At 39.3% G+C, this 26,929-nt stretch overlaps 1 long non-coding RNA gene across 11 annotated transcripts; it reads right to left on the bottom strand.

The window, feature by feature from the left end:
• Positions 1-3,071: 3,071 nt before the first annotated feature.
• Positions 3,072-25,260, bottom strand: LOC147516451 (uncharacterized). Of its 11 annotated transcripts, none has more exons than XR_015213669.1 (7): positions 25,170-25,259; positions 25,030-25,073; positions 24,592-24,861; positions 24,348-24,496; positions 24,105-24,222; positions 23,173-23,230; positions 3,585-4,299 (listed from the first exon to the last, which is right to left on the bottom strand). It is a non-coding gene; the product is annotated as an uncharacterized LOC147516451 (long non-coding RNA). The 11 variants fall into 11 exon arrangements; XR_015213673.1 differs by having other exon boundaries at positions 24,592-24,852; positions 25,170-25,236; XR_015213670.1 differs by having other exon boundaries at positions 24,592-24,705; positions 24,796-25,260.
• Between the last annotated feature and the right edge of the window lie 1,669 nt (positions 25,261-26,929).

Raw genomic sequence — 26,929 nt, 5'->3', positions numbered from 1 at the left:
CCTTTGTAATGTCTCTTACAAGGTTATTTCTAAGATCCTTGCAAAATAGGTCGAGAAGTTTCTTTGCCTAAGTTTATCTCACCTAATCAAGGGGCCTTTGCTCCCAAAAAAAAGATCTATTGGGGATAATATAGGAGTGGTTCATGAGATTGTGCATAAGATAAAAAGGGCTAAGAAGAATAAGTCGGGTTTGTTTGCTCTTAAAGTTGATATGTCGAAAAGCTTATGATCGAGTTGATTGGGGAGCTCTTCTTGCTATCATGGTTAAACGGGTTTCTCGAGCAAGTGGATAACTCTAGTGGAATTTCTGCATATCTACGGTGAAGTATAATGTCTTATTGAATGGGTCTCCCCCTTGGGACTATCACACCTTTGAGGGGACTTAGACAAGGGGATCCCTTGTCCCCCTATCTCTTCATCATTCTCACCGAGGCCTTGTCAAGACTTCTTCTTCAGCCCAAGCCGCACAAGATATCTCCGCATTAAGATCTCGAGGAGGGCACCTAGTGTTTCACATATGCTTTATCCGACGATCTAATTGTTTTGGAAAAACTTCCCTTTTGAAGTTCACAAAATCAAGAAGATTATGGACCTTTATTGTAATGGCACTGGTCAGATGGTGAACTTGGATAAGTCTGCCATTCTTTTTAGTGGAGGTACTTCTCGAGACACCCAAGAAGCTATTATGCATACCCTTCAAAGTGAGACCTATGTCCGTGAGAGATAAATACTTGGGTTCTCCCATTATTTTCTCGACATCAAAAATCCAAGACTTGAGTTTTTTCTTTTGGATAAGGTAACGAGGGGGCTGTCTCAAATTGGCAAGGAAAAAACTGCTTTCAAAGTGCAAGACTATCCTAGTTCAGCCGTTGCCGTGCAAAACCTATTTACTCTATGTCTGCCTTTTATCTACCTCTTGATATCACCTCTAAAATGGATAGAGCTTGTCGTAATTTCTCGTGGAATAATCCGATAGTAATGCTATTCATTTATGCACATGGGATAAGTTATGTATGCCTAAAGTCGGAGGGGGTTAGGGTTTAGAGATTCTCATCTCTTTAATCTAGCTCGCTATGTAAACTATTGTGGAAGGTTGTCTCGAGAAATCTTTATGGAGTGATCTTATGCTTGCCAAGTATGAGAAAGATCGACTCTTCATAATCATGCTAACCCTCCTCCAGGGGTGTCTCCTATCCGCAGAGGTTTACAAAAAGTTAAACGATTTGTAGAGTTTGGGGGCTATCCGGAGTATTGGGGATGGTGCTTCGCGGAAATTCGGACCGATCAATGGATTAAGGTAATGGATAAACCATGCTCTCGATTGACATGGTGGTGCCTCGCCACCTTTGGTGGATCTTAATCTTCTTGTTAATGAGTTCATTAATCGATGGTTCTTGGGATTGTGTGGGACTCGTGCTTTGGTTCCTAGTCTAGTTCTAAACTCTATTGTGAGTATCGGTGCTAGGCCATCTTCTTTCGATAAGTTGATGTGGAACCCCGCAGTTAATGGGAGATTTTCTCGTGAAATCGCTTTCAATTTTATTAAAGCTACCGGAAAGTAATATTGGCGGTGTTCTTCCTCGCTCAACAATCACATGATTTTATGATTATTTGGAAGCTGAAAATTCTCGCAAGAGTGAAACTTTTCTATGGAAAATTGCAAATAATCTATTATCTATTGGGGCTACTCTTGAGCAACATCATGTTCCCGTGGATAAGCTGGCGTGTTTTTTCGCAATAATCATGTCGAGGACTTCCAACATCTCTTCTTTACTTGTCCTTGGACTTCCGTGCTCTGGTTCTCCCTCTTGGCTGGGTTTAAGGGTGGATTGTGATGCTTTCAAAACACAAAATTGGTTTAATTACTTTTCGAGAGTAGACAAAGTGAGTTATGAAAATTTATCTCTATATGCTTTCTCTCTTATGTACAATATATGGTGGCATCGAAATGAGTGTAGGTTTAGCTTTATGAAACCTAACTTTATCTCTGTCTTAGAGAAAGCTTTCTATGCTTGGCAAGAGTGGACGATCGGAGAGTGACGTTTACGATATATCTCTTGAGGTTGGTTTACCTTGCATAGAGGAGAATTGGGTTGCTCCTCCTTTCTTCGGGTAAGGTTAAAGTAAACTACACCGGGTTTGTTTATGTGTGCTAAGAAAACAAGTGTGTCGGCTGTGGATTATTAGAGACCTGGAATGGAGGGTGTATTGTCTTGCAGCCTACGATCGAGTAGAGCTTTATCAAAACTGAAGCACATTTGTTAGCGGTGAGTTTGCGTTGAACTTGGCGTGAGTAAGCGGTACCGGGTGGAAGCTACTTTTGAAGGCACCATAAAAAGAAGTTACTAGGATTCGATGGAGCTGAAAAAAATTCAAATTGGACCTGGAATGCTATGATAGAAAGCATTCATGCCTCTTTAAGTTCTTTTTTCGCTTTTTGTTTTAGAACCACTTTCAGAATCTGGTAATTCTTGGTCAATGAGTTTACCGACCGGGCTAGATCATATGGACCAACGAACTTTTATATGTATTCTCCGGATGCTATTATGCAGGTTTTAATATAAATATATCTATGAAGTTTTTATCAAAAAAAAAAAATATATAAAAAATAAAAGTTGAAAGAAGAATCCAGAAGACCAAATAACTAACCTTCGGGATCACCAGACCAATACTAATAGTTAGAATATATGGCAACCAAGTCAAGCTTTGTATATGATACAACTTGCAGTTCCAAATCCATATGCTCATTTGCAGAAGTCTTAAATGAGGAAAAACATGGAAGTTGGAGCTTGTACCGCAAGTGCCAGCTACCCAAAAAGATTTGAACAAGAAAATAGCATGCACATCTAGCTTCTAGGTGTTGTGTATGTAAAGGTGATTGTGAAAACATTGAACATCAATACCCTTTCTCTAAAGGCACATGGGAATGTACCGAAAGTAAATTTCGAGTCAGACCTGATTTCTACTACCGACAAAAAGCAATAAGCAATTAGAGAAGGCAGCAAATTCAGTGTCCGTTGCTTAAATCTGCTGCCCTATGGGAGGCTACCATGGGTGGTATGTTCTAAAAACAGAACCATTGGTTAGTCCACTAATCAAGATTTACAGTACTTTGCTTTAGAATTCTAAAAAAAATACTTGCGAAAGTGAAGTAATTGGAGCAATAATTGACTGTATCACTTGCTCAGTCACAACATTTTGACTTTCACCCTACAAAGATATATTAAGATTGTCAATTCAAGTACACTATCAAGACAATACAACAAATATCAAATCAACTATTGTACAATGTTTGTTCGTAGTCACTTGTCTTTTGGGAGTGAATTCGGTGAAAGGCAGCAAGAGATTCAGTTATGACATATACTACTGAAGGATAATCGGTAGTTACTTTTGCTGAAGTTTAGCAGCTTTTTCCTGGATCAGAATGGGTTAAGGCCTGACTCGAGTCAACATTCAATTTGTGCTTGCCTATGTCTGCATCAAGAGTACCTACAATCAACAAGCAGATCCCGAAGCAGGTGCAGGACTCGAACAAGCAAGTCATTATTAAACTAAAAAACCCAAGTGCCAAACAAACCTTGAAAAATTCAAAAGAAAAAAAAATATATAACTAAGCAAAAGATACCAATGTGGTAGTCATGTAAGCAAAAAGATATTGATGCGTGGACTGTTGGGTCTCTAATAGCATTAGACTATTTGCCGCAGAGTCTGCTGGCCAAGGTTTCAAAGAGACACAGATTTGAAATTACACTCGAGAAGATTTGCTGGGTTGAAGTTCATATTTGGTACAATTAGCAAGTGCTCAAACAGAATAACGTAAAACTTTCTCCCAGCATAAACAAGAATCTATAAGAAAGCCTTGGCATGAGAAAGTCATTCAGAAAACCATTCAAGCTTGATCATTCCAAAGAACGTTATATTTGTCTTCTATTTTTCAACTGCTGGAACTCACTTTAAGTCAAAAAGAGGATACGAAAATCACCAATTCTTTTGGGACCTTCTTGATTACTATTAAAGTTGTAAGTTTATGTACTAACTCAAGTTCCTCTGCACTTCTTCTCTCCTTAACTTTGTCAAAGCAGATTTCTCTATCTTCCTTATCCACTCTTTGGTACATTTAAAAATCTTTGCAATCTCCTGGAGAGACTTGCATTGATCATCCCACAAACCAAATCGTAGAACCAGCACCCGGCTCTCTCTAGGATGCAACCATTGTAGAAGCTCATATTAGTCTTTCTGCATATGCTGCCTCATGACAACTTCTTCGGGACATTTTATCGATGTGTCTACAGTAAATTCCTACATCACAACCCACTTCTAGTTGGTAAAATGACTACAGAACAGGGAAAAAGTATAAAAGCACACATGTAACGTTGAATATTCTAATAAAATTCAGTATCAATGTCATTCTTTCAAAACAGTTGGAACATCATTGTCATTCTTTCAAGGAAAAGAAAAAACTGTGCTGGCAATCAGGAGCATCCAAGGGAATTCTTACCACCTTCATCAATTTTAATGTGATCATTTACATAGGGAGGCTGATAAGCACCCAAAACTGTAATATTAAACCCCGAGAGACATAGCATTTTGGTCGATTATGTGTTTAATAATCATGTAATAATTATATTTTTCGTACTTTTGCAGGTTTCCGCATTTAAAATGAATATAATGATAAAACATGCATCGAAGTACAAGAATACTGGGATATTTGAAGTTTCCCACTCAACCCCAGTGAAGCCCAACAAAGGTTGACTAGAGCTAAAGTTTCCAAAAGAACAAAACCCAGGCGTAATCCGGTCCACATATAAAGAAGCAACAAATTTCCGGCTCACATCCGATAAATCGGGTGCCGACGTTGGCTAGTGAACCGCCAGAGCTTACCAGTGGTGACAAACTCTACGAAAGACGTAAAGTTGTAAAACGCCAAAATCCAAGACTTAATTGGACATACTAAGTGGACCCACTATGCGGGCCCAAAAGACATGACGAGTCAGCATATGCAAGTGGCAAGTGATGGTCACAATTTAGTGCTACCTTGCAATGGGAGAAGACACGTACCAATTCAAAGTAGGTGGTTTGAATTGAAATTGGCTAAAGGACAAAACCTTAATAAGGTAAAAGACAATACAAATAGGTAAAGACAAAACTTTTCAAAGTTTTGAACGTTTCAATTAGCAAACAAACAAAAGCCAATTAATCCTTCACGAGACATCAGCCTATATATATGAAAGGGGGGTCTTCAGATATTCTCCTTCAGCATTCTATGCTTTAACTATACATTAGTTTTACTTTAACGTTTGTAGTTTCATTCCAGCACTTAAACTCTGTCATTTTCATTCCAGCAGCTTAAATACTGTAGGTCATTTTACCCTTAATAACATTCATTTCTTATCTAGTTTAATTCATGTCCTGCATTTATTTACTTAATGTATACAACAAGTTTTATTATTCCTTCAATGACCATGAGCTAATCCTCGTGGGAGGGTTATCTTTGCCAGGTAAGAATCCGGATTGACTCTTTAATATTCTAGAATCACTACTTAGGAATTAGGCATAGATTAGACATCCGGTCCCAAAATGACTGAGACTGTACCAATTTGGAGTGCCGATGCTCTCTCCGTATCAGCCTCGCGGCGCTTAATCTAAAATGTCTCAAGGCGACTTTTTATGGTGTCGACATACTCTCCAATTTGTCCAAATTGATGTGGATTCGAGCCAGGAGCTGAAATAATATTCCAAAGATGAAATATTAGTTCAATTCCTTATGCTAGTGCGATGCGGCTCAGAGATGTGGGCATGCGCTATGGATAGACGTCGTCTCCAAACACGAGACGAATTAGAGATGTAGTGATAATATAAACTGTTGAAAAATGATTCTTGCATGAGTATGACTAACTCTCTCCCTATTTCTCTATCTTTGTTTACCTACATATAAATCATCGTAGCAATTTACATTATTTGTATTACCGTTAATTTAATTAAAACCAACTAAAAAACCTAAAATCCTACTCACCAAAAGTTGTAATTTCAGTTGTGAACCTTTTCGAGCCCTAAGGTTTGGACGATCCCTTACTCGACCTATCATACCAAACCCACGTGAGTAAGGTAACTTGACTAAAACGAACGACTAAACGGACTTTGGACTTTGGACTTTGGACTTTGGTCTTCGGACTTTGGACTGTGGACCTCAGACTTAATCAAGAAAACCAATAAACATTCAATTAAAAGTTTTTATCAAATGGCGCTGCTGCACGCCGAAGGACTCTGGACTTAATGTAATAACTGGAACACATCACGTATAGGCCAATTTCCTTTTCAGTACTCTTTTGGACTCTCTTGTCCAGTTTATCCAGTAAGTTCACGAGCTCGGGAGTTAGTTCGATCGTGTACGAAGAATCGCGGGACGCCAGGTTTCAAATTCTTAAACTCCTCAAACTTTGTCGATGATATTATTTGGTTGTTACTATAACCTGTTTTACCTTGCATGTTTGTGTGTTGACATAAGAACTCTTTGCATATAAATGTGTCATTACATCTTCACGTTAACACGATTAATATGATTCGAATATATTTGGATGTATAGGTAGTTTCAAACCACCTGCTTAGAATATTTTTGTATGTGTATGTTACATCAATTCACGTACGCGGTATTCATTTGTATGAGTTCGTTCTCGACATTCCCCTAGCTCACATATAACTCACATATAGTTTCACGTATAAGTAATATAGATTTGCATGTGTAGACTTTCTGTGTAAACTAGTATATGTTAATTAGTTTATATTTTGGCATCTATCGTTTTTAATTGCATATTTCGTAATCACATCTCCATAATACATTAATTACGTAAACTAAAAAAATAAAAAAAAAGAATAAAAAAATAAAAAAATCCTAATAATTAAAATTTCATCTTAATTATCTTAATAACACCCCGCATAATACACCATCATAAATCATCATCCTATTCCATCAGTGTGTAGGAAACTTGAAAAAAATTGAGGTTGCCTAATTAAGGAACGTGCTAGCACGAACAACCTCCCTCAATTCTCTCAGGTGATCCAAGGGCGGAATATTCACACGTTATCCTAGCTTACCTGCTCAAGTTAGCAACAGCTCAAGAAGACGTGCTTCACCTCCCTCTTTCCTTAATTCTAAAACCTCCAGTCATAATTTGTTCCTTATGAGCTTTAAATTAAAATTTATATTTGTATGAGACTACGGTCTGGTAAACATAAGGAATTAGAACTTACATATCGTCGTCGAAAATACAATAAACAACTGCTATCTCCTAGACATAGTTCCTCCTTCGTAAACCAACCTTGTCAAACATCTCCGTTGCCGTCATCTCCCTTAATTATGGCCCAGGAAAATTCCACAGTCGAGGGACCCCTTTCGGATTTCTATACTGCCTTACAAGAAGGACCTGCTTCTTGCATTAAACTCGATGCTATTGTAGGTGATTTTCGAATTCCGCCAAACATTTTCGGTTTGTTACCTGTTTACCATGGTCTAGACCATGAAAAACCGTACAATCACCTTCCTCGGATGCAACAAGTAGTCACCACTTTCCGCCATCCGACTGTTACCAACGAACAAGTCTTGCTTAGGTTGTTTCCCTTCACCTTAGCCGATAAAGCTTCGGTTTGGCTCTCCGCACAAGCCGCTAATCGATTGACACATGGGCCAAACTCGCATACAAGCATTCATGATAAAATTCTATACTTTAAGAAAACTACAGAAATGCTTCAAAAGATTCAATTTTTCGCCAAAGACTTTAAATCCTTTTCGAAGCATGGAGCAGATTTTATCGACCGCTTCTCGAATGTCCCCATCATCAACTCGACACCACTGTATTAGTCCGTTCATTCTTTAATGGTCTCAATGACCATCAAAAGGAAACATTAGATATCATGAACGGCGGTTGTTTCATAGACAAGGGCGCTACTGAAGCATACACTTTTCTTGAGAAACAGGCTTCACGAAGCACACATTGGGGAAACACTGATTCTTCCAGATCTTCTAAAGACACTCCTACCAAGGTTACGTCTATGTTCGAGGTCAAATCTGATCCGAAATTAAAAAATCTAATCGAGTCCCTAAACAAAAAGGTCGATACTATTTCGGTACAAGTAAATGATCAAAAACCCAAACAGGTCATGGCTGCCAACGCTTCCCCATGTCCTCTTTGCTGAAGTCTTGAGCACGCCGATTCATATTGTCCTTTGGTACACGAGTGCCCACCCCAACCTTTTGAAGAGGCTTGTGCTTTCAACATCCCTAATGCACCTTGGCGACAACATCCGAATTTAGCTTGGACACCCCCTGCCCTGCCCAACAACAAGCTCCTCCGGGTGTCAACAACGTTCCTCTACGACCACCCGCGAACTACAATTCCTATCGTCAAGGAAATCCTCCGCAATTCCAGCAAGGGCAAAATAATTTTCCCAACAATGCAAATATAGGGTACCAAAACAACCGCAACCTTGTTCCCGCTAATCAAGGATATGGCTACCAAAATCAACCCATAAATAATAACCGTGAACTAGTTCCTGCTGCTCCGCTGGTACAATCCACAACCGATAACACAGCTGAAACTTTTCTAACATACATGAATCAACAGAATCAAATCCTAACTTCTATCCAACAGTCTCTTCAGCTGTTAGCTCAGGATAAAAGTCAAAAGGGCGTGTTCCCTGGCCAAGCAAATCCAAACCCTAAGCCTACAAACACTGCCTTTGAACTCAACAATGCAATAGGATCTAGTAATCCAAGCCAGGGTGAGGTAAATGCCATTACCACTCTTCGTTCTGGCCGAACTATCGACAATAAAATACGTATGCCAGACGAGGAATTGACGGAAACCACAGCTGACGTCCTTCCAACTACTACCTCGCAACCTATAACGGACGAAGTTGTGCCTTCCAATTCTACACCCACGTCCCTAGGGAAAGACGCCACTAATCCTTATGCGCGATTCTGCCCAAAAGCTCCGTTCCCTGCCCATTTGGTAAAGAACAAACGTGACGAACATTTCGCTGAGATCCGTGAAACCTTCAAAAATTTGACCATAAACTTACCTTTCCTAGATGTGCTTAAGCATTTACCCAAGCATGCCAAGTTTTTGAAGGACATGTGCACCACCAAACGACGTACGAATGTTCCTCAACAAGCGTTCGTCACTGAGTAGTTTCCCTCGATCACCACTACCAATGGTGTGGTCAAGTACAAGGACCCAGGTTGACCAACTGTACCATACACGTTGGGCGACAAGTATACCGCTACCGCACTTTTAGACCTAGGTGCCAGTGTTAACCTACTTCCCTACTACTTATTTAAGCAGTTAGGTCTTCATGAATTAAAACCTACTAATATGACTCTGCAACTCGCGGATCGCTCCACCAAGTACCCAAAGGGCATAGTAGAGAACGTCATAGTCAAGGTCCAAGATTTTTACTACCCAGTTGATTTTGTCATTCTAGATACTGAAGTGGCATGTGACTCCATTCCTATCATCTTGGGACGTTCTTTTCTTGCAACTGCTAACGCTCTCATAAATTGTCGGGACGGTTCAATGACATTATCTTTCGGGAACCTTTCTGTCGAACTCAACGTATTCAAATTAATGAAACAATTTCCCGATCCTATAATGGAGGGAGAGATTAGTTTGGTTGATAGTTTGGAACATGATTATTTCACAAACTCTTTTCCCCTAGACGAGATACACCAATTTCTTTATTTTGATAATCCTGAGTTTGACGATGACTCGTACATAAAGAATGTCCACGCATTATTAAAGTCGGTACCACTATTTGACCCTACTGCTGCGTTGCAAACTGATTCAGAAGAACCGGATTCGCTCTTTTCCATTGAAGAGATGATCCCTCGCGAATCCTTGATCCCTAATCCTCCAACTCCGGATTTAAAACCTCTACCCTCTTATTTGAAGTACGTGCATCTCAATCTCGATGGTAGTCACCCTATAATAATTTCTGCTCACTTGACTACCGACGAAGAGGCACGTTTGATTCATGTCATTCGTGAACACCGCTCCGCTATCGGATGGTCCTTAGATGATATCAAGGGAATAGATCCTAGCATATGCACGCATCGCATACATCTCGATGACGGCACAAGGACATCGTGAGAACCACAACGCCGCCTTAATCCCGCCATGAAGGAAATGGTGAGAGAGGAAGTTTTACGTTTACTTGATGCAGGTATCATGTACCATATCTCTGATAGCGATTGGGTTAGTCCTGTCCACGTTGTTCCCAAAAAGTCCGGCATTCAAGTTGTACAAAATGAAAATGGTGAGTGCATCTCCACTCGCATTCCATTAAAATGGAGAATTTGCATTGACTATCGCAAACTTAATGCCGAACACGAGAGATCACTTCCCTCTCCCATTCATTGACCAGATGCTAGAACGTTTAGCCGGTCATGCTTACTACTGTTTTATTGATGGTTATTTCGGATACTTCCAAATTGTCATCGATCCCGCCGATCAAGAAAAGACAACTTTCACGTGTCCCTTTGGAACCTTTGCATACAGACGAATGCCTTTTGGTCTTTGTAATGCCCCAGGCACCTTCCAACGCTGCATGCTTCACATTTTCAGTGATATGGTGGAACGTTATATGGAAGTCTTCATGGACGATTTTTCCATCTACGGAAATTCCTTTGACGACTGCCTATCCAACATTTCTAAAGTATTAACGCGTTGCGAAGAGAAAAATCTGGTACTCAATTGGGAGAAGTGTCATTTCATGGTTACCAAAGGACTTGTTCTAGGTCATATTGTTTCGAAAGACGGGATAGAGGTTGATAAAGCTAAAATTGTTAAAATTGTTTCGCTACCTTTCCCACGTACAGTTCGGGATATCCGTGCCTTTTTAGGCCACGCTGGGTTTTACAGGAGATTCATTCAGGATTTTTCTAAAGTTGCTCGACCTTTAACCAATCTCCTGCTTAAGGATGCAGTATTCGACTTCAATTTCAATTGCAAACAAGCTTTTGATACTCGAAAAACCGCTCTGACTACCGCTCCTATCATTCAACCCCCTGATTGGTCTCAACTATTTGAACTAATATGTGACTCTAGCGACTTTGCTATTGGCGCCGTACTAGGCCAAAGACGTGATAACAAACCCATTGTCATTTACTATGCTAGTAAAACTCTTAATGACGCTCAACGTAATTACACAACAATTGAGAAAGAGTTCATAGCTGTTGTCTATGCCTTGGATAAGTTTTACCTTTATCTAGTTGGAACATCCATCATCGTATATACTGACCATGCCACACTTCGGTACTTACTCGCGAAAAAGGACGCAAAACAATGATTGTTCCGCTGGATCCTTCTCTTGCAAGAATTCACCCTGGAAATCAAAGCTAAGAAAGGAACCGAAAATGTCGTGGCTGACCATTTATCAAGGCTGGTTGGTGACATTGATAGTGATTCTGAAGTCATTTGTGATTCCTTCCCAAACGAATATTTGTACTCTATTTTCTCATCTATATGGTACGCGGATATCGTTAACTACCTAGTTACTGAGGAAGTTCCTTCCTCTTGGTCACATCCTGATCATAAAAAGTTATTATCCACTGTGAAATATTATTTTTGGGATGACCCCTACCTCTTTAAGTATTGTTCGGACCAACTCATTCGTCGCTGCATTCCTGACTGGGAGCACACCGATGTATTATCCTTTTGCCATGAACAATCTTGCGGAGGTCATTTAAGTGGAAAGAAAATTGCGGCCAAGGTATTACAATGTGGTTTTTACTGGCCTACCCTTTTTTGCGATGCACACGAACATTGCATAGCTTCCATTCATTGTCAACACCTAGGTCGAATTACAAAATGAAATATGATGCCCCTCAATCATATCTTGATTGTAGAAATTTTTGATGTTTGAGGCATTGATTTTATGGGACCTTTCCCTATTTCTCAAGGTTTTCTATACATTTTAGTCGCTGTAGATTATGTGTCCAAATGGATTGAGGCACTCGCATGTCGCTCAAATGACTATAAGACTATCGTGAAATTTGTTAAAGAAAACATTTTTTCTCATTTTGGTGTCCCCAAAGCTATCATCAGTGATGGGGGTACACATTTTGGTAATAAAAGTTTTGGGTTTTTAATGAAGAAATATGGAGTTACTCACAAGGTTGCTACTCCATATCACCCACAAACGAGTGGCCAAGTGGAAGTCTCCAACAGAGAGGTAAAGTCTATTCTGGAGAAAATTGTCAACCCATCAAGAAAGGACTGGTCTCTCCGCTTATCGGATGCCTTGTGGGCATACCGAACAACATTTAAGACACCTATAGGGATGTCTCCTTACCGCATTGTTTTTGGAAAACCTTGTCATCTGCGAGTTGAACTTGAGCATCGTGCCCTTTGGGCCATCAAAAGCCTCAATTACAATATCATCGAGGCAGGCGAGAAGCGGAAACTGCAATTAAATAAGCTTGAGGAGATTCGGAGTGATGCTTATGATCTCTCGAAATCTTACAAAGCTAATATGAAAAGAGTGCACGACAAACACATTTTGTGTAAGGATTTTAAAATTGGCCAAAAAGTTTTACTGTACAACTCCAGATTACACATTTTTCCTGGTAAATTGAAAACACGACGGTCTGGTCCTTTCATTGTGTCAGCTGTGAAACAATATGGGGCAATCTCTTTGCTTAATCCACAAGATAACAGCGAATTTCAAGTCAATGGACAACGCCTAAAACATTACCATGAATTACGCTCACCAGATGTTGAACAGACTCTTCTTCAAGATCCGGTCTACACAGACTGGATGTTTCGTTTGGCGTACTCAATCTTGTTTCTTTAGAGGGTATGCCATTTTGGTAGCCGGGCCATCTTCTATCTTATGATCTCCATATTTCTTTGAAGTGTTTGGTTGCAAGCGCTGGAACTTTAGTCCACGAAAACTCTATTTCAGAACTGAGTATAAATGTCTTCTGCAACACGAGCAAACGTGCTTTTTGGTAAATGATGGGTACCTAAAATTTCACCTCCTTCCTTCTCTTCCCTTTTCTACTCTCTACCTCGCGAACTTCAACTAATCATTTGGTGTAAGTCTCACTCATCACTCATCACGAATATGGAATGGTCATAGTACTTTTGCTCGTAAACGACGTGCACGAAGGATGGGCTGGTGTATGCATTGTCAAACACCCTTCTGTCTAGGCCTTGACTTCCTATCCGATACTAGCCAGTTTAAGGTATACTTTTGTCTGACACCAGCTGCGTAGGATAATCTAAATTAAGCGCGCCCGTTTCTCCCATAGGTTGGGATTCGTCTTGAGAATCTGACGTTAAAAGACTCGATTCGTCTTGAGAATCTGACGTTAAAAGACTCGATTCGTCTTGAGGATTTGACGTTAAAAGACTCACCTTGTAGATATGTTTATATTGTTGCCTTTTCCCTTTGCATTAAGTTTTGCACATGAGATTCGTGTCTAACCTCGGATGTCGCATACTTGGAACACAAACGGGCAATGGATTCCACCAGACCAACCCTAGAATTGGTTACTTTGAGTTCCCCTTGGGGCGGTTTGAGGATAGCCATATGTAATAAGGGCAATTTTATTAGACCGTATCGCACACGGTCCAGGATGGTACCGTCCTGCCCCTAACCCCATAATACATAGAGGTAAAGCCACAGTCTGGCTGGATTGGGTTCGCTCCAGAGCCGACATGACAGTTGTCTATGAATTTAGATGGTGACTCTTCTGGACATCCAGTGTTCTTCACGTATATCTCCTTTGTATATAAATAAAATCTTTGTTTATAAATAAAACACCCTCCTTTTCAAAAACTCTTGTGACCTTTGAGAATGACTCATATAATTGGATAGCATTTTTCGTGCCGATCATTTCGATATCTCATTCATTCAATTCGGAGTCCAAACGAGTCGTAGGTAAGCGTTTAGATTTTTTTAGGCTTAAATCGGCCTTTATGCTTGATTTGGGCTTGGGAAATTTTTTGGCCCAACCAAAATATCGAAATCTCGGGCCCTTTAAACCCGACCACACGCGTCACCATCACTCATTTCTTCTTCCCTAAATTCCAGATCTTGCCCCCTCTCGTTTAAGTCTCGCACGAGACAGGCCCACGCTAAATCCAGGTATCGCGCGAGACTCTTACAACTCCGACCACAATTCCCTTCCGTCAGCAAGTCCCATTTCTCCCCTTCATCATTAATCAATAGCCAGCCTCTCCCTAAGACCAGTGATGGCCGGTAACAGGCGTATTTGTGTGGAGAAAATTTTTGGAAATTTATTTGAAAACGGGATGTTTGCTCCATTCTTTGATAATGAAATTCACTCTAGAGGATGGGAGTACTTGTTATATGCTAATGGAGGGCTTTATTCCAAGGATTTGGTGATGAAATTGTACGACAATGGGAGCTTTAATGGCGACCATTTTTGGGTTACCGTCGAGGGTGTGCGCCACGAAGTCACACCTGTTTTGCTCTCCGGGATCACGGGCATTCCTCTGGTCGACCACATGCTGACTTACAGCAGTTCGTGTACCCACGGACTTACGACCTAATGCTTGACACGCTAATCGAGGGAGAGTACAATATAGACGGAAAATGCGCATATCAACACTCGGTGTGACGGAACCAGTTGGCTGTGACTCAATGGCTGGGAATGAACGTCATTGGCACCTCGAAGCCCTCAGACATCAACAAGACCTTCCTCCACCTTCTCTGGATCCTCCAGGAGCGAAAGGGTAACTTTTGCATCATTACCTTTCTTTTTGATATTATTACACATGCCACTCTTAGATTATCCCCTCTTGCTGTTCTGGTAACGCAAGTTATGATTACCTTGGGTTTTCTGTCCGCCACCCCGCTACTCCCTATACCACAATATGAGAATATGCTTGTCTTCAAGAAATGCATACTGGACCCTTGGGAACCCATAACACCTAGGGCTGCCGAGCACGCTAGCGTAGGCTTATCTCACCCACCTTACTTTGATGAGACTGCCATGAGTAAGATGACCCAACCCATAGATGCCTTACGTGCTGTGAACAGTGGTTTGAGAGACATGTACACTCGCCAGGTATCGATGAAACGTACCTTGGGAAAGTTAAGGACAGATATGACCACTCGCCACGAGTCGATGACAGACAACATGGGCGAATTCCAGCAGGAAATGAGAGCTTCCATGATTGCATTTCAGGACCATATGCTTACTCGCCAGAACCAGTTCTAGCGAATGTTCATGGCAAACCAGCATCAGTTTCAGGCTTAGGTGATGGATACTCTGGGTGATATCCAGGAGCAGTTAGCCTCCATGGGAGCTCATACTGCACGACGTCGCAGGACTCCTGGTTCTTCTTCTGCAGCCCCCGAGGATTCTTCTGCAGCTCCTGAGGATCATCAGTAGCTAGTTTATTTTTCCAGTCTTGTATAATATTTAGGTCAGATATTTGATTTACGTGTTTGCATTTCCAGCTTAATAGTAGGTTATTTCCTAAAAATTTCTGCCTGGATATATTAGTTATTTCTAATATTATATTATATAGGTAGGAACATATATAATAATATTAGTAATAATAATTTATATAGATATATATAAATATATATACATATATATTTTAAATGTCACACTTAACAGCAAACTTTACCGTAAACTAACGTTTTATTAAACGGTCAGAAAACGGTCATGAAAACGCACAAAAAAACGGTTAGAAAATGGTCATGAAATCGCATCTAAAAACGGTCAGAAAACGGCAATTTTCTTTCTATAAATAAGTTCGACACTTCCTCCACATTCACTCATTTCATATTCTTCCCTCTACACTTCTTATTCTTAAAAATAGTTTTTAGTCCGCTCCAAATTTCAAGCTTCATGGATGCACTAGAAAAATTTGATCGAGCAGCGACAAATTAAATATGCTACTCTAGTCTTCATGCTTGTTTGTTTCATTATAGTAATGTTGTTAATGTGGCATATAGTTCTATCTAATATTTAGGTTTGTATTTCATTCCCCGTATCATTATGTTGTGTTTCCATACTGTTGTACGTTCTTACATCTTATTATGATAGTATATCTACATTTTCCTTGTCCTTCAACTTACGCTATCTAGTTAAAAAAAAATAAAATAAATAAAATAAAATAAAAGGGGCACTCCTTGTCACATGCCCCATTCTTCTCATCCACACTACATCCAGTTTTGCGCATATCTTAGAAGATACACGTGGTCTAACTACCCTGTGACACCTCGATCCGTATCTTTTACATTTTCGGATTGGTGCCTATTTATAACAAGGATAGACACTTCAAAAATCTAACTTCCCTTTTTTTTTTTCCAATTTTTTTTTTTATTCACCACTCCATCTTTAATGGCCCTCACTTGAAGTTTTGTGCCCGAGCAAAATTTTATGGAAAATTTCCAAAATGGTCTTTTTCATCCCTTTTTTGACACAGAAATATTACGTCGAGGATGGTACCCTCTTTTACATCATAAGCATGCATTTTATTCCAGGTAATTAGTCTTGTTGTTCTATAAAAGCGGTTATTTCCAAAACGGGCAATTCTTTGTCCGTGCTAACGGATGCGAGTGTGAATTGACTATGGAAATCATCTCTGAGGTACTTCAAATTCCTATTACAAACCAAGGAGTACACCTTCAGGATTCACCTTTCGACAATATCAGGCATCTGATGTTTGCAACTATCCTTCACGGCGAATATAACCGGAAAAACCGTATTGTTTATCAGCGATCTTTGCAAAAAAAACCAATTATTTGTGATCCAATGGGTAGCTCATAATGTGCTCAGCATGTCTAAGACTTCCGAAATAACCAAACCTCTCCTCCATCTACTCTGGGTCTTATAGAGTAACTGCAATGATTTTTGCATTATTAAGTTTCTCTAGAACGCGATCGTACGTGTCAGGAAAAAGGCAGCTCCTTTACCAACCATTGTGACACTTATCATGATACGTTAGGGTTTTTCTAGTACTTCTCCTCATACACCTCTTCGAACAGCTAACACTCTTACCATTCACTCAGTATGTAGGAACGGATTCTGGAACCCCGACGTTGCAAAGAACCATGTTGGTGCAGAAAACGGATTTAAGATTGTTCCACCGACAACAACTTCACCGAAAATGCATTATGCAACGATTTAATCCCATGGAAGGCCTTCGTTTAATTCAACAAGGATCGATGACATTATTCAAACGTCGTAACATTATCATCATTGCCTTCTTGAATTTTAGGACTGCGGACAATAAACTAAGAGGAACAAGCACAATTCTTGCACGTACCACAACCAGTTCTTGGCAAATCACACTCTCATAATGGAGAACCACGCTTGAGATTTTACCGCACGTAAAGTTTAAATGTTGCAATGTGTCACAATGCGGATTAACGGCATAGAAAATCTTATAAATGGATCCCTCCCACAAAAGGATCGGCCGCGTTTTGGGCCCATGACACCATTTAAATTTTGCAATTTTATATTCTTTGTCATTTTCTTTTTAGTTTTTAATTATAGTGAAATTTTCTTATGGTAATTTGTTTTTACTTAATTATTCTCATCATACTCTAATATTTGTTTATCCTTGTCTAAACAGGTCACATTTTTTTTCACACATTTTCTACAATGGAAGCTCCAAAGATGATTCCAGAACAATCCTTCCATTCGTTGCTGAATTCTCCTGCGTATGGACATCTCTTCAGAGATTTCATCACACGAGTTGGTTGGAACTCCCTTATTCTACACCCGAAGCAAACATATTCCCCAGGTTTGGCAACTTATTTTTATAATCACATGGAAGATCTACCTGCTATATAGGGTTTCCCTTTGAATGGATTTACAATCCGTATTGGTAACACCCGACACTCTTTTTACGAGCCAACTGTTGCTATGGCTCTAGACCTTCCTCCTCTTCAGCCATACCTCCCCATTCAATACATGATAGAGAATGACTTTAATGACTATTCTAGGGAAGATTTTGCTGCCCGGTATGGCGATGGCATTGCCCACGTCAGTGAACGTGCCGAAGCTGGCCGATGGCCAGACTTCACTATTCCACTAGCCAGTATGACCATGAATGTTGAAACTGCCATGTTATTTATTCATCTGAACATCATGGGGGATTGGCATTTTTCCACTGCTTCAAAGTCAGCTTGTAAGACATTCCATGCCTTGGCCCAACAACATACCGCCTTTGACATTACAGACCTAGTAATTGAGAATCTTAAGAGGGCTCGGTCTTTTCGGCAAAGACTATATCACCCCCGCCACATAAAGATGGGATAGTGAGGACGCATACTCCCACGATTTTATGCCACCTTTCAGGACTGGGTAAAGGTCGACTCTATGTGTCCAACAAACAAGATAATTTGTTCTTTGCGATTTCGGACATGGCGACGCCCTGCAAGGTATCTAAAGAAAGTTCGTTCTTTCCCTAATGATGATAAAATGATAGCTCATCTAGACAATGCAAAGAAGAGGAAGTGGAGCGAAGTCTCGAAAGCTATGATAGATTGGCGTGATGCAAAGGAATGACATTTCTACAGGGACGAGGCACGGATGGACTATCCCCCAGTTCAAGGTTGGGGCAATGTGAGTTGATGCATGTACATATTTGTTTTACATTTTGATGTGAAATAAATAAATAACCTAACAGTGTGCTACTCTAACAGTGTGCTTCTATTTTTATGATGTATAATATATAGTGTTACAATAAATTTCTGTGGAAGATGTCAGCTATATTTTTGCTCAAAGCTTCTCAGGTATACTCTTTCTTCCTCTTAACACTTTGAGGACACAGTGTCCGACTGTTTGGGGGTGGTGAGAACCTTTCGCAAAAATTAGGCATGCATAGTTGTATATAGTTTACTTGATGTCTAAATAAACGTATTTAGTGACAAATTCTCGTTTCCCTTTCTATGATGAAAAATATTTAGAAATCTCACCCTAGCATCAGAATTAGGACTTGTTCTTAGAAAATTAATTTAATACATATCCAATAGTTTTTACATCTTTTCATGAGCATTCATGCACTGACTATCATTAAATGTACATGAAGAAGAAGTTTCGGGACCCACGGTTAGACAACTTAGTTTCCATATCCCGTAAGAATCTAACCAAAAGCCTCAAAATGTGTGATATATGAGTAATGATACGAGGAGTAGTTCTTCCGAATAGAGAAGTTCACACGCCTACTTACTTGATCACTACCCAAATCCTAAAGAATTTAGGCCTTCTTTGGATCGATATAGCCAAAAATTCACACCTGTAAAAAAAATTTACCGCTAATCGCTCCACTGAACCTTTCATTAATCCTTTGTACTTCACCAAAAAAATCATTACCCATCTATTAACCACAAATAAATAAGCCTACCTAGATGATGAGTATGAGAAATAGGATGAAGTGCAGAAAAATGAAGAGAAAAACCTTGTCACAAATCAAAATCGGGCTTTTTGCTTTAAGAAAAGAAAAAAAAAAAAATAGGAATATGTTTCCAAAAATCAAAAGAAATATTAAGGTTAGAATTCCCCCCAAAAATAAAATCAAAAGGGAATACAAAAGCTTGAAAAATCCAAGTATGGAAACCCATGTTAGAAACTAGAAAAAAAATTAGGATTCTCTAGTATAAATATCTCGAAGACCTTATTCTCTCATACTTATCATTTTTGAATTTTCCATTCCAGTTTCTTCTACACTACCTCCTAATCCCCATAACACCTAATAAAGACATCTAGCTCAATTAGGAGTAGGATAGTGTGATAATAAGTAGTAGTTGTGACTTCTCAACCTCGGCTCCTCTGACTGTCATTGAGTATGTGAGGAAACGTGTGCCCACTGCACACTGGAGATAGCAAAACTTGAGTGAAAAAATAAGAGATCGAGAAATTGTGTTTCGACACATACCTGTGAGAACCTATTTAAGAACGCTATCCAAAGGATCCGAAACGCCCCCGCCAGACATTTCATTATAAGATCACCGTGATGCATGCTCATACGTAGATGTTTTGATTATTGTATGTATATTAACTTGAAATTCGAAAAGAATTAAATCCTTGTTTCCGCTAGTGAGATGTCTAGATACCGAGATTAATTAAGGAAACAAGCCTTTGTTATCGAAGTCGTTGTAGTATAAACGAAGTTTGTGAGTATCTTCTCGAAAACTCTCACGAGGTTATAACTCGGCCCACTAGGGAATTCCTAGTGGTTCAAGGCCTTGTTGCATACTGGTCAATGCAACTACACTGCGGAAATGAGATTTAGCTTAGGACAACACATTTTTACCACTTATCATTTTAATGTCTCCTCTTTGCTTGAGGACAAGCAAAATCTTCGTTTGGGGTGGTGTGATAAGTACCCAAACCGTAATATTAAACCCCGGAGACATAGCATTTTGGTCGATTATGTGTTTAATAATCATGTAATAATTATATTTTCGCATTACTTTTACAGGTTCCGTGATTTAAAATGACTATAATGATAAAACATTCATCGGCATGCGAGAATACCGAATATTTGAAGTTTCCCACTCAACCCGGTGAAGCCCAACAAAGCTTGACTAGAGTCAAGTTTCCAAAAGAACAAAACCGGTCGTAATCGGGTCCACATATAAAGAAGCAACAAACTTAACGGCTCACATCCGATAAATTGGTGCCGACGTTGGCTAGTGAACCTGCCAGAGAGCGACCGTGGCGACAAACTCTACGCAAAGACAGAAAGTTGTAAAAACGCCAAAATCGGCGCCGCCACTGGACATACTAAGTGGACCCACTCTGTAGGCCCAAAAGGCATGACGAGTCAGCATATGCAGGTGGCAAGTGATGGTCACAATTTAGTACTACCTTGTAATGGGAGAAGACACGTACCAATTCAAAGCAGGTGGTTTGAATTGAAATTGGCTAAAGGACGAAACCTTAATAAGGTAAAAGACAATACAAATAGGTAAAGACAAAACTTTGATTTTCAAAGTTTTGAACGTTTCAATTAGCAAACAAACAAAAGCCAATTAATCCTTCACGAGACATCAACCTATATATATGTAAGGGGGGTCTTCAGATATTCTCCTTCAGCATTCTATGCTTTAGCTATACATTAGTTTTACTTTAACGTCAGAGTTTTTCATTCCAAAGACTTAAACTCGGTCATTTTCATTCCAAAGCAGCCTTAAAATCGTGAACTCATTTTATCCTTAATAATAGTCATTTCTTATCTAGTTTAATTCTCGTCCCCGCATTTATTTATTTAATGTATACAAAGAAGTTTTATTATTCCTTCAATGACCATGAGCTAATCCCCCGGAGGGGAGTGGTTATGCCGCTTCGTGTGAGAACCGGATTGACTCTTTAATATTCTAGAATCACTACTTAGGAATTAGGCATAGATTAGACATCCGGTCCCAAAATGACTAAGACTGTACAAATTTGGAGGCCGATGTTCGAATCAGCTTCGTCGCGGCGCTAACCTAAAATGTCGTCGCGACTCTATGGTGTCAGACAGCTCTCCAATTTGTCCAGCTGATGTGGAATCGAGCCAGGAGCTGAAATGATATTCCAGAGATGAAATATTAGTTCAATTCCTTATGCTAGTGCGATGCGGCTTAGAAATGTGGGCATGCGCTAGGGATCAATACTCGACGTCGTCTCCAAACACGAGACGAATTAGAGATGTAGTGATAATATAAACTGTTGAAAAATGATTCTTGAATGAGTATGACTAACTCTCTCCCTGTTTCTCTATCTTTGTTTACCTACATATAAATCACCGTAGTAATTTACATTATTTGTATTACCGTTAATTTAATTAAAACCAACTAAAAAACCTAAAATCCTACTCACCAAAAGTTGTAATTCCAGTTGTGAACCTTTCCGAGCCCTAAGGTTTGGACGATCCCTTACTCGACCTATCATACCAAACCTACGTGAGTAAGGTAACTTGACTAAAATGAACGACTAAACGGACTTTGGACTTTGGACTTTGGTCTTCGGACTGTGGACCTCGGACTTAATCAAGAAAACCAATAAACGTTAAATTAAAAGTTTTTATCAGAGGCCATGAAAGAATTTTTATGGGGGAATTCTTCATGAAAGCTCTTAAAGGTGGTGATATTCCTTCTAAGCTTTCTACCATATGAAGATTCTTCAATAAAAAAAATGGTGGGTTTACCAGGAAAAAGTTCTCTACAAACAAACACACCTTAAACCTAATGAGCAAAGCAAACTCAAGACAATACACGACCATCACCATATTATAATATATATAGGATTAAAAAAAAAAAAAAAAAAATACAACACAGAGAAATAATATACCTAAAAGCATTTAAAGAAAATATTATCCTTACACAAAACAATAATCTTTATTATCCAAGCTTTCAATACACACTTAAAATACTCATTTATAGACAAATCTATACATAAAAAAAAAATTGACTCTTTGACACCGTCCAAACCTTCAAAACCAAGAACAGATTTAACCTTTGATAACTAAACAAACTCTTGATTAAAACCTTCGAAAACCAAATCTTCTAATAAAACTATAAGTTTAACATGCCTACATGTATATATCTGCAACAACTCCCCTGCCTTTTCTATAAAACTCATTATGTGAAACAAGAAGGAAAACAATTACAGCAAAATTGTTACAGCAAAACAGCAGATGTGATGCTACTGACTGCCATCTACTATTGCCACTTTGACTGTGATGGAATACATGGTGACATGGTGTTGAATGTGGCAGATAGTCATACATGTAATTGCACAGGGTTGGAAGTAATCATTGTTGCATTATATACCCATTGATATCATTCTAGGCCAAGGCGCCAAGCCAATCAAGACCCCTTAAATTTATCCTTCCCTTGGTCAATTTAAGCATCAGTACATACTCAAACTTGCATTTTAGCTAGAAGGGTATAAACAATAAAAATTAGGATTTGGCTGCGGTAATCTTGATTGGGCAATTGATACTTGTAAAAACAAGACTTAGTGGCCTAGTGGGAATACATGTTAAAGATTATAAAAAGTTAACTTCTAATTTTTCAATCAGAGAGTTTGATTTACTGCCATTTGTATGGTATGATGTACGATAATTTAAATAGATGCGTAGTAACAGTTTCAACTCCAGATTAATTTGTTGCAAGCATATCATGAAGTTTCATACTTACTGTAAGCTGCTAGTCCAACCATCACCCCGTGAGCTCCTTGTCTTCTTGCTGCATTGACCTACACAAAGAAAGCACAGATACCAGCTAGATCCAGTTAAACAAAAGAAAGAGATACTCTCAAGTCTCAACCAATGAAAAAAAAAGAGATAAGAGGTATCGAGCTAAGCAAAAAACCCCTTCCATCAATGTAATTGTATGGAATAAAGTTGAACAAAATAAGGAATCAAGAAAATGATGGGTTCAATCCAAGCATCTAAACTCTGACATCATGGAGCTAAAGCGAGCATATAACAAAGCATCTAAGCCAAGCATCATTAACTAGAAGAAATTCACTCAAGCATAAACAAGTATATAACAAAGCACTTCATACACCATATAACTATTCAATAGCTTGAGATAAATAGCTACTATTATTAGGGTAAAAACAATACAATCGCTATTACTAAGTTGTGAAATATGCATGCAAGATGATACGCACAAACAATCTTCACAAGTTCCTCATTAACAAAAACAAGTTAAGATAAACTATGATTGCTTGAAATGGAAGAGGATTGTAATCCAAACATATTAAATATAATATCACTGTAGGCCAAAGTAGTACTCGTATCAGTGCATCCAAATGATAGGCTGTGTCAATTGTCAATAGAGTAAAACCTAAACCAGTATCCCAGGTTGCAATCTCTTGGCTCTAGATTTACTCATTCACTAAACATGGCAGATGGTATTTATTAATAGTAAAATAATCTGTAAGAAAATAGTTAATCTCCTTAAGTCCCTAATACTCTTGCATGCAGGGGAGATATCCTTGGATGCCCCAATATACTATTTGTACTCCTTTTGTTAACTATATCCCTATCCCTATATAGTCAGACATTTCATTTCTTTTAAAAGTTGGAAGCTTAATTGACAAACGGGACAACAGATATACTTACTTCAAGGGAGGAACTTTTCGATTTGCAGCGGGACTTATGCCATTGAGCAATGCCTTCCGTGCATGTATAACAAAATGTTTAGTTGGTGACTGAGAAGCAACATTGTAGACAAAATCACCTATAATCGAAAATGGAAAATATATGGTGAAAAATCTTACAAACATTAGGGGAAAAGATATGCACCAAAGTAGATCCACATAAAATACGTGTGAGTGTGTGGCATTCAACATAAACAAAGCTTACCTATTTTCTGTTCCAATCATACTGATGTTCATCCATTGTTGAAGCTTCTGCAATCATCATGTGTCCTCACATCACATATTGCCTGACCCCAGAAGCAGGAGCAAACTGAAAAGACACTAATCCCTCTTTCGACAACTTAACGCACCCGACTGCACCCATAATGAACCATTCACACATCATACAAAAATAAACCATTCCAAACAAATCCAATCATGTAATAATACTAGAAGTACCACAAACTTACATCCAAAGAAGAGAACTCAAGAGCTTTGGGTTCAATAATTAAAGCTGTTTTTCCTTTATATATAGAATGCCCAACAAAAACCCTTGGTGGAAAAGCTACAAAACTAACAGTTAACTGGATATGCAAGGTCAAAGCTTTTATCATAAATGGAATTCCAGTGGTTTCAACAAGTTGAATTGATTGAAAACTAGAGTCACCACACACCTTGTTCTCCTTACATAGATTATTTTCTCAAATAATTCCACCACTTCCAACATAAGCCTGAATGCACTTAAATTTCGAAAAAAAAAATTAGTTAAACTTCAAAGTGAATGAATGGGTTAATTACCAAAAAAAAAATTAATGGGTTCTCTTCCTCCAATAATCAGAACCTATAATTGGTCATGAAAGAGATTATATCTGACAGTAAATCTAAGTTTTTTGGAGATTGAGGCATACCTTGAGCTTGTACAGACTCTGATTTGATTAGAAATCCGAACCAACTTATACAAGAAGAAATAAAAAGAGAAATGAAAGGGAAAACAAAGAAGAAAACGAAATTAGGCTGGAACAGAGAAGAGGGAGACAAAGATACTTACCATTCGTGTAGCAGAAAACGACCTTGGCGGCTAGGTCTACAAACCTCCTCCTTTGTTTATGTTTCTACAAGAGATTTATTTCTTTTTTTGAGTTGTTATTATATATATCTTCGTTGGTTTTGTATACGTGTTCCAACTTAATGTCCCGGCCTTCCCACGTGTAAAAAAAAAGGATTGCGTTTGTAGGAAAGAAACGCAATTGACCCGGGAACCATTCAATAAAAATGATAGCGTAACACTTACACATGCAATCTTAATTTTTTTATAGCGCTTTTTTACAAAAGTTATTAAAGAAAAGCTATCTATGTGCTTTTTCCTATTAGTGAGGATGTCAGACTCAGCAGCCTTGTCACCTGGGGCCGCACTCCCCGACCCCTTGCACTTCTGGACAGCTGGCTCAGTCTCACTAGCCTTTTTTTTTCCCCGGGCATCAGCTACCCCCACATCAATAACCAACTCCTTCAGATTAATTCTCTTTAAAGGAGCCCGACCTGAAGAAGTACGACCTTCCACCATACCAGGTCGTTCCTCGGACTCAGCTCGGGTCCTCTTCACCCCCTCAGGCTCAACCACCTCAGAACGCCTCTTCAGCTGAGGCCTCCAGAAGGGTGCAGGAGCATCACCACCTCCCCCAGCACTCCCACCAACACGACCAGCCTGGTCACTGTCACCCCCTCAGGTAATCTAGAAGTAGAACAATTATCAGCAACTCCTCCAACCGTTCTCACTCCAGAAACAGGTGCTCTCCTTTGATTCTCTCTCTCCATCCCAGTATCCAAGCTATAATCAAAGATATCAAACACGAGCTTGCGATCCCTTTTCTTTTGCTCCACCTTCTTCCGGTTGATCTTCTCTCCTCCACGCTTTTTCAAGTAATGTGCAACCTCCCCCAAGACAACTCATTTATTTTCCCAACTCAAACAAGCAAACCTTTCTATAGCTCTGATGCTCGTACGCCCACGAATAGCAACCTATGCAAAAACAAAACAAAGCTATCAGAACATTCAAAATATCAAATACAATACATATAATACGACCTATAAAATAACGACCTAACATCTCACTTTATAGTACGGTTATTCAACTCCCAATCAAAGGGGTTGTAATTACCTACAACCAATAATGACCTACGCCCCCAATCATCCTTACTCACCACCACAATCACAGTAGACTTCCCCTTCACGACCTACAAACTAAAGTTCATTGCAGACGATCTCTTCAAAAAGAAATGCTCTAGCACATCTAATAAACAGATGTTATAGCCCCTCTCATTCAGCAAATCCAACACATGGAAAACCCTCCAACTATTCCCTATGAACTGCCAAGGGGCTTTTCCACAAAAGTTCAAAACTTCCACAGTAAGCCGTGAGAATGGCAGCCTCATCCCAACCTTCAGTTGACCATAACAAACCACAACACCCCCATCTCGAGGAACGTAATCCATGCCAAACACATTCCTCTCTCCACCCAGGTCGTATACAGTCAGGTCGGAGTCCACCCAGCCAAACTCCTCCCTCAAAGCAGCTGTACAATCCACCGACCTAGGTACCACCTCCTCAACCATCGTCTCCAATGAGGAAAACGATGAGGCCTCACCTCTATTACGAGCCCTAACACCACCATCTTCATCACTCATAGTTCTCTCTCCACTTATCCAACTCAACCTCCCCACTTAAATTATCACTGGTAATAGACATTACGAAACCAAAAAGGAAACAAATGATCAAATTTTTAGATTGAAAGAACGCACCTGAAGATGA

This window comes from Coptis chinensis, chromosome 2, assembly GCF_015680905.1.
Source record: "Coptis chinensis isolate HL-2020 chromosome 2, ASM1568090v1, whole genome shotgun sequence".
NCBI lineage: Eukaryota > Viridiplantae > Streptophyta > Magnoliopsida > Ranunculales > Ranunculaceae > Coptis > Coptis chinensis.
Note: the sequence above shows the minus strand (reverse complement) of the source record. Positions and strands in the feature narration are given on the sequence as shown.